The 12,683-nt window shown below is 46.3% G+C and overlaps 4 non-coding genes and 30 pseudogenes across 4 annotated transcripts; all 34 read left to right on the forward strand.

The window, feature by feature from the left end:
- Nucleotides 1–705: 705 nt before the first annotated feature.
- Nucleotides 706–824, forward strand: LOC136740049 (uncharacterized; annotated as a pseudogene).
- Nucleotides 825–1,034: 210 nt separating this feature from the next.
- Nucleotides 1,035–1,153, forward strand: LOC136740217 (uncharacterized; annotated as a pseudogene).
- A 224-nt stretch (nucleotides 1,154–1,377) lies between these two features.
- On the forward strand, nucleotides 1,378–1,496 carry LOC136740012 (5S ribosomal RNA). The gene has a single exon (XR_010813051.1). It is a non-coding gene; the product is annotated as a 5S ribosomal RNA (ribosomal RNA).
- Nucleotides 1,497–1,705: 209 nt separating this feature from the next.
- On the forward strand, nucleotides 1,706–1,824 carry LOC136740182 (uncharacterized; annotated as a pseudogene).
- Nucleotides 1,825–2,049: 225 nt separating this feature from the next.
- On the forward strand, nucleotides 2,050–2,168 carry LOC136740236 (5S ribosomal RNA). Its single transcript, XR_010813074.1, has one exon. It is a non-coding gene; the product is annotated as a 5S ribosomal RNA (ribosomal RNA).
- Nucleotides 2,169–2,378: 210 nt separating this feature from the next.
- On the forward strand, nucleotides 2,379–2,497 carry LOC136740177 (uncharacterized; annotated as a pseudogene).
- Nucleotides 2,498–3,061: 564 nt separating this feature from the next.
- LOC136739992 (uncharacterized) lies at nucleotides 3,062–3,180 on the forward strand (annotated as a pseudogene).
- Nucleotides 3,181–3,388: 208 nt separating this feature from the next.
- Nucleotides 3,389–3,506, forward strand: LOC136740066 (uncharacterized; annotated as a pseudogene).
- Nucleotides 3,507–3,722: 216 nt separating this feature from the next.
- Nucleotides 3,723–3,841, forward strand: LOC136740221 (uncharacterized; annotated as a pseudogene).
- Nucleotides 3,842–4,061: 220 nt separating this feature from the next.
- Nucleotides 4,062–4,180, forward strand: LOC136739996 (uncharacterized; annotated as a pseudogene).
- A 219-nt stretch (nucleotides 4,181–4,399) lies between these two features.
- LOC136740209 (uncharacterized) lies at nucleotides 4,400–4,507 on the forward strand (annotated as a pseudogene).
- A 216-nt stretch (nucleotides 4,508–4,723) lies between these two features.
- On the forward strand, nucleotides 4,724–4,842 carry LOC136740223 (uncharacterized; annotated as a pseudogene).
- A 220-nt stretch (nucleotides 4,843–5,062) lies between these two features.
- On the forward strand, nucleotides 5,063–5,181 carry LOC136740046 (5S ribosomal RNA). The gene has a single exon (XR_010813054.1). It is a non-coding gene; the product is annotated as a 5S ribosomal RNA (ribosomal RNA).
- A 222-nt stretch (nucleotides 5,182–5,403) lies between these two features.
- LOC136739975 (5S ribosomal RNA) lies at nucleotides 5,404–5,522 on the forward strand. Its single transcript, XR_010813047.1, has one exon. It is a non-coding gene; the product is annotated as a 5S ribosomal RNA (ribosomal RNA).
- Nucleotides 5,523–5,732: 210 nt separating this feature from the next.
- On the forward strand, nucleotides 5,733–5,851 carry LOC136740115 (uncharacterized; annotated as a pseudogene).
- Nucleotides 5,852–6,066: 215 nt separating this feature from the next.
- LOC136740044 (uncharacterized) lies at nucleotides 6,067–6,185 on the forward strand (annotated as a pseudogene).
- A 215-nt stretch (nucleotides 6,186–6,400) lies between these two features.
- On the forward strand, nucleotides 6,401–6,519 carry LOC136740234 (uncharacterized; annotated as a pseudogene).
- A 220-nt stretch (nucleotides 6,520–6,739) lies between these two features.
- Nucleotides 6,740–6,858, forward strand: LOC136740179 (uncharacterized; annotated as a pseudogene).
- Nucleotides 6,859–7,079: 221 nt separating this feature from the next.
- Nucleotides 7,080–7,198, forward strand: LOC136739993 (uncharacterized; annotated as a pseudogene).
- A 208-nt stretch (nucleotides 7,199–7,406) lies between these two features.
- LOC136740054 (uncharacterized) lies at nucleotides 7,407–7,525 on the forward strand (annotated as a pseudogene).
- A 215-nt stretch (nucleotides 7,526–7,740) lies between these two features.
- Nucleotides 7,741–7,859, forward strand: LOC136740235 (uncharacterized; annotated as a pseudogene).
- A 219-nt stretch (nucleotides 7,860–8,078) lies between these two features.
- Nucleotides 8,079–8,197, forward strand: LOC136740180 (uncharacterized; annotated as a pseudogene).
- A 221-nt stretch (nucleotides 8,198–8,418) lies between these two features.
- Nucleotides 8,419–8,537, forward strand: LOC136739994 (uncharacterized; annotated as a pseudogene).
- A 208-nt stretch (nucleotides 8,538–8,745) lies between these two features.
- LOC136740045 (uncharacterized) lies at nucleotides 8,746–8,863 on the forward strand (annotated as a pseudogene).
- Nucleotides 8,864–9,079: 216 nt separating this feature from the next.
- On the forward strand, nucleotides 9,080–9,198 carry LOC136739995 (uncharacterized; annotated as a pseudogene).
- Nucleotides 9,199–9,406: 208 nt separating this feature from the next.
- LOC136740047 (uncharacterized) lies at nucleotides 9,407–9,524 on the forward strand (annotated as a pseudogene).
- A 216-nt stretch (nucleotides 9,525–9,740) lies between these two features.
- LOC136740184 (uncharacterized) lies at nucleotides 9,741–9,859 on the forward strand (annotated as a pseudogene).
- Nucleotides 9,860–10,079: 220 nt separating this feature from the next.
- On the forward strand, nucleotides 10,080–10,198 carry LOC136740137 (uncharacterized; annotated as a pseudogene).
- A 219-nt stretch (nucleotides 10,199–10,417) lies between these two features.
- LOC136740026 (uncharacterized) lies at nucleotides 10,418–10,536 on the forward strand (annotated as a pseudogene).
- Nucleotides 10,537–10,746: 210 nt separating this feature from the next.
- LOC136740189 (uncharacterized) lies at nucleotides 10,747–10,865 on the forward strand (annotated as a pseudogene).
- Nucleotides 10,866–11,081: 216 nt separating this feature from the next.
- Nucleotides 11,082–11,200, forward strand: LOC136740226 (uncharacterized; annotated as a pseudogene).
- A 221-nt stretch (nucleotides 11,201–11,421) lies between these two features.
- On the forward strand, nucleotides 11,422–11,540 carry LOC136740153 (uncharacterized; annotated as a pseudogene).
- A 544-nt stretch (nucleotides 11,541–12,084) lies between these two features.
- Nucleotides 12,085–12,203, forward strand: LOC136739979 (uncharacterized; annotated as a pseudogene).
- Nucleotides 12,204–12,419: 216 nt separating this feature from the next.
- On the forward strand, nucleotides 12,420–12,538 carry LOC136740200 (uncharacterized; annotated as a pseudogene).
- Nucleotides 12,539–12,683: the final 145 nt, after the last annotated feature.

Genomic DNA, 12,683 nt, shown 5'->3' on the forward strand with positions numbered 1-12,683 from the left:
AGGCTGGTGGTGGTGGTGTAATGGTGTGGGGGATGTCTTCTTGGCACACTTTAGGCCCCTTAGTGCCAATTGGGCATCGTTTAAATGCTACGGCCTACCTGAGCATTGTTTCTGACCATGTCCATCCCTTTTTGACCACCATGTACCCATCCTCTGATGGCTACTTCCAGCAGGATAATGCACCATGTCACAAAGGTCGAATCATTTCAAATTGGTTTCTTGAACATGACAATGAGTTCACTGTACTAAACTGGCCCCCACAGTCACCAGATCTCAACCCAATAGAGCATCTTTGGGATGTGGTGGAACGGGAGCTTCGTGCCCTGGATGTGCATCCCACAAATCTCCATCAACTGCAAGATGCTATCCTATCAATATGGGCCAACATTTCTAAAGAATGCTTTCAGCACCTTGTTGAATCAATGCCACGTAGAATTAAAGCAGTTCTGAAGGCGAAAGGGGGTCAAACACAATATTAGTATGGTGTTCCTAATAATCCTTTAGGTGATTTCATCGTAGCTCTTAATACTCTCTTTCTGTCTGGAGGAGATATAATTGAAGTATTGTACACGTACCCGGCTACTTTCAACACCCATTGCTGCACTGATATTTTTCCCTCCATTTTTCTTTATCCATTTTTTTCTTGCTGGAAGTTCCGTCAATACCCGTCAACCTTTAAGAGACATCATGCAGCCAGGCCTTTCGGCTTGTGGCCACACCGTCCTGAATGCGCCCGATCTCGTCAGATCTCGGAAGCTAAACGGGGCACGGCCTGGTCAGTACTTGGATGGGAGACTTCCTAGAAATACCAGGTGCTGCAAGCTTTTTACGTCTCCTGGGTAACTTCATCGTAGCTCTTAATACTCTCTTTCTGTCTCCAGGAGATATAATTGAAGAATTGTACACGTACCCGGCTACTTTCAACACCCTTTGCTGCACTGGTATATTTCCCTCTATTTTTCTTTTTTTTTTTTGCTGGCAGTTCCGTCAATACCCGCCAGCCTTTAAGAGACATCATGCAGCCAGGCATCTCGGCTTGCGGCCACACCAACCTGAACGCGCCCGATCTCGTCAGATCTCGGAAGCTAAACGGGGCAGGACCTGGTCAGTACATGAAAGTGAGACCTCCTGGAAATACCTAGTTCTGCAAGCTTTTACGTCTCCTGGGTAACTTTATCGTAGCTCTTAATACTCTCTCTCTGTCTGGAGGAGATATAATTGAAGTATTGTACACATATCCAGCTACTGTCAACACCCTTTGCTGCACTGATATTTTTCCATCCATTTTTCTTTTTTCTTTTTTTCTTTTTTTTTTTTGCTGGAAGTTCCGTCAATACCCGCCAACCTTTAAGAGACATCATGCAGCCAGGCCTTTCGGCTTGTGGCCACACCATCCTGAATGCGCCCGATCTCGTCAGATCTCGGAAGCTAAACGGGGCAGGGCCTGGTCAGTACTTGGATGGGAGACCTCCTAGAAATACCAGGTGCTGCAAGCTTTTTACGTCTCCTGGGTAACTTCATCGTAGCTCTTAATACTCTCTTTCTGTCTCCAGGAGATATAATTGAAGAATTGTACACGTACCCGGCTACTTTCAACACCCTTTGCTGCACTGGTATATTTCCCTCTATTTTTCTTTTTTTTTTTGCTGGCAGTTCCGTCAATACCCGCCAGCCTTTAAGAGACATCATGCAGCCAGGCATCTCGGCTTGCGGCCACACCATCCTGAACGCGCCCGATCTCGTCAGATCTCGGAAGCTAAACGCGGCAGGACCTGGTCAGTACATGAAAGTGAGACCTCCTGGAAATACCTAGTGCTGCAAGCTTTTACGTCTCCTGGGTAACTTTATCGTAGCTCTTAATACTCTCTCTCTGTCTGGAGGAGATATAATTGAAGTATTGTACACGTATCCAGCTACTGTCAACACCCTTTGCTGCACTGATATTTTTCCATCCATTTTTCTTTTTTCTTTTTTTCTTTTTTTTTTTTTGCTGGAAGTTCCGTCAATACCCGCCAACCTTTAAGAGACATCATGCAGCCAGGCCTTTCGGCTTGTGGCCACACCGTCCTGAATGCGCCCGATCTCGTCAGATCTCGGAAGCTAAACGGGGCAGGACCTGGTCAGTACTTGGATGGGAGACCTCCTAGAAATACCAGGTGCTGCAAGCTTTTTACGTCTCCTGGGTAACTTCATCGTAGCTCTTAATACTCTCTTTCTGTCTCCAGGAGATATAATTGAAGAATTGTACACGTACCCGGCTACTTTCAACACCCTTTGCTGCACTGGTATATTTCCCTCTATTTTTCTTTTTTTTTTTTGCTGGCAGTTCCGTCAATACCCGCCAGCCTTTAAGAGACATCATGCAGCCACGCATCTCGGCTTGCGGCCACACCATCCTAAACGCGCCCGATCTCGTCAGATCTCGGAAGCTAAACGGGGCAGGACCTGGTCAGTACATGAATGTGAGACCTGCTGGAAATACCTAGTGCTGCAAGCTTTTACGTCTCCTGGGTAACTTTATCGTAGCTCTTAATACTCTCTCTCTGTCTGGAGGAGATATAATTGAAGTATTGTACACGTATCCAGCTACTGTCAACACCCTTTGCTGCACTGATATTTTTCCATCCATTTTTCTTTTTTCTTTTTTTATATTTTTTTTTTGCTGGAAGTTCCGTCAAAACCCGCCAACCTTTAAGAGACATCATGCAGCCAGGCATCTCGGCTTGCGGCCACACCGTCCTGAAGACGCAAGATCTCGTCAGATCTCGGAAGAAAAACTGGGCAGGGCCTCGTCAGTACTTGGATGAGTGACCTCCTGGAAATACCAGGTGCTGAAAGCTTTTTACATCTCCTGGGTAACTTCAGCGTAGCTCTTAATACTCTCATTCAGTCTGGAGGAGATATAATTGAAGAATTGTACATGTACCCGGCTACTTTCAACACCCTGTCCTGCACTGATATTTTTCCCTCCATTTTTCTATTTATTTATTTTTTATTTTTTGCTGGAAGTTCTGTCAATACCCGCCAGCCTTTAAGAGACATCATGCAGCCCGGCCTCTTGGCTTGTGGCCACACCGTCCTGAACACGCCCGATCTCGTCAGATCTCGGAAGCTAAACGGGGCAGGGCCTCGTCAGTACTTGGATGGGAGACCTCCTGGAAATTCCTGGTGCTGCAAGCTTTTTACGTCTCCTGGGTAACTTCATCGTAGCTCTTAATACTCTCTTTCTGTCTCCAGGAGATATAATTGAAGAATTGTACACGTACCCGGCTACTTTCAACACCCTTTGCTGCACTGGTATATTTCCCTCTATTTTTCTATTTTTTTTGCTGGCAGTTCCGTCAATACCCGCCAGCCTTTAAGAGACGTCATGCAGCCAGGCATCTCGGCTTGCGGCCACACCATCCTGAACGCGCCCGATCTCGTCAGATCTCGGAAGCTAACGGGGCAGGGCCTGGTCAGTACTTGGATGGGAGACCTCCTAGAAATACCAGGTGCTGGAAGCTTTTTACGTCTCCTGGGTAACTTCATCATAGCTCTTAATACTCTCTTTCAGTCTGTAGGAGATATTATTGAAGAATTGTACACGAACCCGGCTACTTTCAAAACCCATTGCTGCACTGATATTTTTCCCTCCATTTTTCTTTTTTCTTTTTTTTTTTGCTGGAAGTTCCGTCAATACCCGCCAGCCTTAAAGAGACATCATGCAGCTGGGCCTCTCGGCTTTCGGCCACACCGTCCTGAATGCGCATGATATCGTCAGATCTCGGAAGCTAAACGGGGCAGGACCTGGTCAGTACTTGAATGTGAGACCTCCTGGAAATACCAGGTGCTGCAAGCTTTTACGTCTCCTGGGTAACTTTATCGTAGCTCTTAATACTCTCTCTCTGTCTGGAGGAGATATAATTGAAGTATTGTACACGTACCCGGCTACTTTCAACACCCTGTCCTGCACTGATATTTTTCCCTCCATTTTTCTATCTATTTATTTTTTATTTTTTGCTGGAAGTTCTGTCAATACCCGCCAGCCTTTAAGAGACATCATGCAGCCCGGCCTCTTGGCTTGTGGCCACACCGTCCTGAACACGCCCGATCTCGTCAGATCTCGGAAGCTAAACGGGGCAGGGCCTCGTCAGTACTTGGATGGGAGACCTCCTGGAAATACCTGGTGCTGCAAGCATTTTACGTCTCCTGGGAAACTTCATCGTAGCTCTTAATACTCTCTATCTGTCTGGAGGAGATATAATTGAAGTATTGTACACGTACCCGGCTACTTTCAACAGCCTTTGCTGCACTGATATTTTTCCCTCCATTTTCCATTTTTTTTTTTTTTTTTTTTGCTGGAAGTTCCGTCAATACCCGCCAGCCTTTAAGAGACATCATGCAGCCAGGCCTCTTGGCTTGCGGCCACACCGTCCTGAACGCGCCTGATCTCGGAGGCTAACGGGGCAGGGCCTGGTCAGTACTTGGATGGGTGACCTCCTGGAAATACCAGGTGCTGCAAGCTTTTTACGTCTCCTGGGTAACTTCATCATAGCTCTTAATACTCTCTTTCAGTCTGTAGGAGATATTATTGAAGAATTGTACACGTACCCGGCTACTTTCAAAACCCTTTGCTGCACTGATATTTTTCCCTCCATTTTTCTTTTTTCTTTTTTTTTTTGCTGGAAGTTCCGTCAATACCCGCCAGCCTTAAAGAGACATCATGCAGCCGGGCCTCTCGGCTTTCGGCCACACCGTCCTGAATGCGCATGATATCGTCAGATCTCGGAAGCTAAACGGGGCAGGACCTGGTCAGTACTTGAATGTGAGACCTCCTGGAAATACCAGGTGCTGCAAGCTTTTTACGTCTCCTGGGTAACTTTATCGTAGCTCTTAATGCTCTCTCTCAGTCTGCAGGAGATATAATTGAAGAATTGTACACGTACCCGGCTACTTTCAACACCCTTTCCTGCACTGATATTTTTCCCTCCATTTTTCTATTTTTTTTTTTTTTTTTTTTGCTGGAAGTTCCGTCAATACCCGCCAACCTTTAAGAGACATCATGCAGCCAGGCCTTTCGGCTTGTGGCCACACCGTCCTGAATGCGCCCGATCTCGTCAGATCTCGGAAGCTAAACGGGGCAGGGCCTGGTCAGTACTTGGATGGGAGACCTCCTAGAAATACCAGGTGCTGCAAGCTTTTTACGTCTCCTGGGTAACTTCATCGTAGCTCTTAATACTCTCTTTCTGTCTCCAGGAGATATAATTGAAGAATTGTACACGTACCCGGCTACTTTCAACACCCTTTCCTGCACTGATATTTTTCCCTCCATTTTTCTATTTTTTTTTTTTTTTTTTTTTTGCTGGAAGTTCCGTCAATACCCGCCAACCTTTAAGAGACATCATGCAGCCAGGCCTTTCGGCTTGTGGCCACACTGTCCTGAATGTGCCCGATCTCGTCAGATCTCGGAAGCTAAACGGGGCAGGGCCTGGTCAGTACTTGGATGGGAGACCTCCTAGAAATACCAGGTGCTGCAAGCTTTTTACGTCTCCTGGGTAACTTCATCGTAGCTCTTAATACTCTCTTTCTGTCTCCAGGAGATATAATTGAAGAATTGTACACGTATCCGGCTACTTTCAACACCCTTTGCTGCACTGGTATATTTCCCTCTATTTTTCTTTTTTTTTTTTGCTGGCAGTTCCGTCAATACCCGCCAGCCTTTAAGAGACATCATGCAGCCAGGCATCTTGGCTTGCGGCCACACCATCCTGAACGCTCCCGATCTCGTCAGATCTCGGAAGCTAAACGGGGCAGGACCTGGTCAGTACATGAATGTGAGACCTCCTGGAAATACCTTGTGCTGCAAGCTTTTACGTCTCCTGGGTAATTTTATCGTAGCTCTTAATACTCTCTATCTGTCTGGAGGACATATAATTGAAGTATTGTACACGTACCCAGCTACTGTCAACACCCTTTGCTGCACTGATATTTTTCCATCCATTTTTCTTTTTTTTTTTTTTTTTTGCTGGAAGTTCCGTCAATACCCGCCAACCTTTAAGAGACATCATGCAGCCAGGCCTCTTGGCTTGTGGCCACACCGTCCTGAACGCGCCCGATCTCGTAAGATCTCGAAAGCTAAACGGGGCAGGACCTGGTCAGTACTTGGATGGGAGACCTCCTGGAAATACCTGGTGCTGCAAGGTTTTACGTCTCCTGGGTAACTTTATCGTAGCTCTTAATTCTCTCTTTCTGTCTGGAGGAGATATAATTGAAGAATTGTACATGTACCCGGCTACTTTCAAAACCCATTGCTGCACTGATATTTTTCCCTCCATTTTTCTTTTTTCTTTTTTTTTTTGCTGGAAGTTCCGTCAATACCCGCCAGCCTTAAAGAGACATCATGCAGCTGGGCCTCTCGGCTTTCGGCCACACCGTCCTGAATGCGCATGATATCGTCAGATCTCGGAAGCTAAACGGGGCAGGACCTGTTCAGTACTTGAATGTGAGACCTCCTGGAAATACCAGGTGCTGCAAGCTTTTACGTCTCCTGGGTAACTTTATCGTAGCTCTTAATACTCTCTTTCAGTCTGCAGGAGATATAATTGAAGAATTGTACACGTACCCGGCTACTTTCAACACCCTTTCCTGCACTGATATTTTTCCTTCCATTTTTCTATTTTTTTTTTTTTTTCTTTTTGCTGGAAGTTCCGTCAATACCCGCCAACCTTTAAGAGACATCATGCAGCCAGGCCTTTCGGCTTGTGGCCACACCGTCCTGAATGCGCCCGATCTCGTCAGATCTCGGAAGAAAAACTGGGCAGGGCCTCGTCAGTACTTGGATGAGTGACCTCCTGGAAATACCAGGTGCTGAAAGCTTTTTACATCTCCTGGGTAACTTCAGCGTAGCTCTTAATACTCTCATTCAGTCTGGAGGAGATATAATTGAAGAATTGTACATGTACCCGGCTACTTTCAACACCCTGTCCTGCACTGATATTTTTCCCTCCATTTTTCTATTTATTTATTTTTTATTTTTTGCTGGAAGTTCTGTCAATACCCGCCAGCCTTTAAGAGACATCATGCAGCCCGGCCTCTTGGCTTGTGGCCACACCGTCCTGAACACGCCCGATCTCGTCAGATCTCGGAAGCTAAACGGGGCAGGGCCTCGTCAGTACTTGGATGGGAGACCTCCTGGAAATTCCTGGTGCTGCAAGCTTTTTACGTCTCCTGGGTAACTTCATCGTAGCTCTTAATACTCTCTTTCTGTCTCCAGGAGATATAATTGAAGAATTGTACACGTACCCGGCTACTTTCAACACCCTTTGCTGCACTGGTATATTTCCCTCTATTTTTCTTTTTTTTTTGCTGGCAGTTTTGTCAATACCCGCCAGCCTTTAAGAGACATCATGCAGCCCGGCCTCTTGGCTTGTGGCCACACCGTCCTGAACGCGCCCGATCTCTTAAGATCTCGAAAGCTAAACGGGGCAGGACCTGGTCAGTACTTGGATGGGAGACCTCCTGGAAATACCTGGTGCTGCAAGGTTTTACGTCTCCTGGGTAACTTTATCGTAGCTCTTAATTCTCTCTTTCTGTCTGGAGGAGATATAATTGAAGAATTGTACATGTACCCGGCTACTTTCAAAACCCATTGCTGCACTGATATTTTTCCCTCCATTTTTCTTTTTTCTTTTTTTTTTTGCTGGAAGTTCCGTCAATACCCGCCAGCCTTAAAGAGACATCATGCAGCTGGGCCTCTCGGCTTTCGGCCACACCGTCCTGAATGCGCATGATATCGTCAGATCTCGGAAGCTAAACGGGGCAGGACCTGTTCAGTACTTGAATGTGAGACCTCCTGGAAATACCAGGTGCTGCAAGCTTTTACGTCTCCTGGGTAACTTTATCGTAGCTCTTAATACTCTCTTTCAGTCTGCAGGAGATATAATTGAAGAATTGTACACGTACCCGGCTACTTTCAACACCCTTTCCTGCACTGATATTTTTCCTTCCATTTTTCTATTTTTTTTTTTTTTCTTTTTGCTGGAAGTTCCGTCAATACCCGCCAACCTTTAAGAGACATCATGCAGCCAGGCCTTTCGGCTTGTGGCCACACCGTCCTGAATGCGCCCGATCTCGTCAGATCTCGGAAGAAAAACTGGGCAGGGCCTCGTCAGTACTTGGATGAGTGACCTCCTGGAAATACCAGGTGCTGAAAGCTTTTTACATCTCCTGGGTAACTTCAGCGTAGCTCTTAATACTCTCATTCAGTCTGGAGGAGATATAATTGAAGAATTGTACATGTACCCGGCTACTTTCAACACCCTGTCCTGCACTGATATTTTTCCCTCCATTTTTCTATTTATTTATTTTTTATTTTTTGCTGGAAGTTCTGTCAATACCCGCCAGCCTTTAAGAGACATCATGCAGCCCGGCCTCTTGGCTTGTGGCCACACCGTCCTGAACACGCCCGATCTCGTCAGATCTCGGAAGCTAAACGGGGCAGGGCCTCGTCAGTACTTGGATGGGAGACCTCCTGGAAATTCCTGGTGCTGCAAGCTTTTTACGTCTCCTGGGTAACTTCATCGTAGCTCTTAATACTCTCTTTCTGTCTCCAGGAGATATAATTGAAGAATTGTACACGTACCCGGCTACTTTCAACACCCTTTGCTGCACTGGTATATTTCCCTCTATTTTTCTTTTTTTTTTGCTGGCAGTTTTGTCAATACCCGCCAGCCTTTAAGAGACGTCATGCAGCCAGGCATCTCGGCTTGCGGCCACACCATCCTGAACGCGCCCGATCTCGTCAGATCTCGGAAACTAACGGGGCAGGGCCTGGTCAGTACTTGGATGGGAGACCTCCTAGAAATACCAGGTGCTGCAAGCTTTTTACGTCTCCTGGGTAACTTCATCATAGCTCTTAATACTCTCTTTCAGTCTGTAGGAGATATTATTGAAGAATTGTACACGTACCCGGCTACTTTCAAAACCCATTGCTGCACTGATATTTTTCCCTCCATTTTTCTTTTTTCTTTTTTTTTTTGCTGGAAGTTCCATCAATACCCGCCAGCCTTAAAGAGACATCATGCAGCTGGGCCTCTCGGCTTGTGGCCACACCGTCCTGAACACGCCCGATCTCGTCAGATCTCGGAAGCTAAACGGGGCAGGGCCTCGTCAGTACTTGGATGGGAGACCTCCTGGAAATTCCTGGTGCTGCAAGCTTTTTACGTCTCCTGGGTAACTTCATCGTAGCTCTTAATACTCTCTTTCTGTCTCCAGGAGATATAATTGAAGAATTGTACACGTACCCGGCTACTTTCAACACCCTTTGCTGCACTGGTATATTTCCCTCTATTTTTCTTTTTTTTTTGCTGGCAGTTTTGTCAATACCCGCCAGCCTTTAAGAGACGTCATGCAGCCAGGCATCTCGGCTTGCGGCCACACCATCCTGAACGCGCCCGATCTCGTCAGATCTCGGAAACTAACGGGGCAGGGCCTGGTCAGTACTTGGATGGGAGACCTCCTAGAAATACCAGGTGCTGCAAGCTTTTTACGTCTCCTGGGTAACTTCATCATAGCTCTTAATACTCTCTTTCAGTCTGTAGGAGATATTATTGAAGAATTGTACACGTACCCGGCTACTTTCAAAACCCATTGCTGCACTGATATTTTTCCCTCCATTTTTCTTTTTTCTTTTTTTTTTTGCTGGAAGTTCCATCAATACCCGCCAGCCTTAAAGAGACATCATGCAGCTGGGCCTCTCGGCTTTCGGCCACACCGTCCTGAATGCGCATGATATCGTCAGATCTCGGAAGGTAAAAGGGGCAGGGCCTGGTCAGTACTTGGATGGGTGACCTCCTGGAAATACCTGGTGCTGCAAGCTTTTTACGTCTCCTGGGTAACTTCATCGTAGCTCTTAATACTCTCTTTCAGTCTGGAGGAGATATTATTGAAGAATTGTACACGTTCCCGGCTACTTTCAACACCCTTTGCTGCACTGATGTTTTTCCCTCCATTTTTCTATTTTTTTTTTTTTTTTTTTTGCTGGAAATTCCGTCAATACCCGCCAGCCTTTAAGAGACATCATGCAGCCAGGCATCTCGGCTTGCGGCCACACCATACTGAACGCGCCCGATCTCGTCAGATCTCGGAAGCTAAACGGGGCAGGACCTGGTTAGTACATGAATGTGAGACCGCCTGGAAATACCTAGTGCTGCAAGCTTTTACGTCTCCTGGGTAACTTTATCGTAGCTCTTAATACTCTCTATCTGTCTGGAGGAGATATAATTGAAGAATTGTACATGTACCCGGCTACTTTCAACACCCTTTGCTGCACTGATATTTTTCCCTCCCTTTTTCTATTTTTTTTTTTTTTTTTTTTGCTGGAAGTTCCGTCAATACTTGCCAGCCTTTAAGAGACATCATGCAGCCAGGCATCTCGGCTTGCGGCCACACCATCCTGAACGCGCCTGATCTCATCATATCTCGGAAGCTAAACGGGGCAGGACCTGGTCAGTACTTGGATGTGTGACCTCCTGGGAATACCAGGTGCTGCAAGCTTTTTACGTCTCCTGGGTAACTTCATCGTAGCTCTTAAAACTCTCTTTCTGTCTCCAGGAGATATAATTGAAGAATTGTACACGTACCCGGCTACTTTCAACACCCTTTGCTGCACTGGTATATTTCCCTCTATTTTTCTTTTTTTTTTTTGCTGGCAGTTCCGTCAATACTCGCCAGCCTTTAAGAGACATCATGCAGCCAGGCATCTCGGCTTGCGGCCACACCATCCTGATCGCGCCCGATCTCGTCAGATCTCGGAAGCTAAACAGGGCAGGACCTGGTCAATACATGAATGTGAGACCTCCTTGAAATACCTCGTGCTGCAAGCTTTTTACGTCTCCTGGGTAACTTCATCATAGCTCTTAATACTCTCTTTCAGTCTGTAGGAGATATTATTGAAGAATTGTACACGTACCCGGCTGCTTTCAAAACCCTTTGCTGCACTGATATTTTTCCCTCCATTTATCTTTTTTCTTTTTTTTTTTGCTGGAAGTTCCGTCAATACCCGCCAGCCTTAAAGAGACATCATGCATCCGGGCCTCTCGGCTTTCGGCCACACCGTCCTGAACGCGCATGATATCGTCAGATCTCGGAAGCTAAACGGGGCAGGACCTGGTCAGTACTTGAATGTGAGACCTCCTGGAAATACCAGGTGCTGCAAGCTTTTACGTCTCCTGGGTAACTTTATCGTAGCTCTTAATACTCTCTTTCAGTCTGCAGGAGATATAATTGAAGAATTGTACACGTACCCGGCTACTTTCAACACCCTTTCCTGCACTGATATTTTTCCCTCCATTTTTCTATTTTTTTTTATTTATTTTTTTTGCTGTAAGTTCCGTCAATACCCGCCAACCTTTAAGAGACATCATGCAGCCAGGCCTTTCGGGTTGTGGCCACACCGTCCTGATTGCGCCCGATCTCGTCAGCTCTCGGAAGCTAAACTGGGCAGGACCTGGTCAGTACTTGAATGTGAGACCTCCTGGAAATACCAGGTGCTGCAAGCTTTTACGTCTCCTGGGTAACTTTATCGTAGCTCTTAATACTCTCTTTCTGTCTGGAGGAGATTTAATTGAAGAATTGTACACGTACCTGGCTACTTTCAACACCCATTGCGGCACTGATTTTTTTCCCTCCGTTTTTCTTTTTTTTTTTTTATTTGCTGGAAGTTCCGTCAATACCCGCCAGCCTTTAAAAGACATCATGCAGCCAGGTTTCTCGGCTTGCGGCGACACCGTCCTGAACGCGTCAGATCTCGGAAGCTGAACGGTGCAGGGCCTGGTCAGTACTTGGATGGGTGACCTCCTGGAAATACCAGGTGCTGCAAGCTTTTATCGTCACTTGGGTAACTTCATCGTAGCTCTTTATACTCTCTTTCTGTCTGGAGGAGATATAATTGAAGAATTGTACACGTACCCGGCTACTTTCACCACCCTTTCCTTAACTGATATTTTTCCCTCCATTTTTCTATTTTTTTTTTTTTTTTTTTTTTCTGGAAATTCCGTCAATACCCGCCAGCCTTTAAGAGACATCATGCAGCCAGGCGTTCCGGCTTGTGGCCACACCGTCCTGAATGCGCCCGATCTCGTCAGATCTCGGAAGCTAAACGGGGCAGGGCCTCGTCAGTACTTAGATGGGAGACCTCCTGGAAATACCAGGTGCTGCAAGCTTTTTACATCACTTGGGTAATTTCATCGTAGCTCTTAATACTCTCTTTCTGTCTGGAGGAGATATAATTGAAGTATTGTACACGTACCCGGCTACTTTTAACACCCTTTGCTGCACTGATATTTTTCCCTCCATTTCTCTTTTTTCTTCTTTATTTTGCTGGAAGATCCGTCAATACCCTCCAGCCTTTATGAGACATCATGCAGCCAGGCCTCTTGGCATGAGGACACATTGTCCTGAACGCGCCCGAACTCATCAGATCTCGGAAGCTAAACGGGGCAGGGCCTGGTCAGTACTTGAATGTGAGAACTCCTAGAAATACCAGGTGCTGCAAGCTTTTTACGTCTCCTGGGTAACTTCATCGTAGCTCTTAATACTCTCTTTCTGTCTGGAGGAGATATAATTGAAGAATTGTACACGTACCCGGCTACTTTCAACACCCTTTCCTGCACTGATATTTTTCCCTCCATTTTTCTATATTT

The sequence above is a fragment of the Amia ocellicauda genome, unplaced genomic scaffold (assembly GCF_036373705.1).
Source record: "Amia ocellicauda isolate fAmiCal2 unplaced genomic scaffold, fAmiCal2.hap1 HAP1_SCAFFOLD_63, whole genome shotgun sequence".
Lineage (NCBI taxonomy): Eukaryota > Metazoa > Chordata > Actinopteri > Amiiformes > Amiidae > Amia > Amia ocellicauda.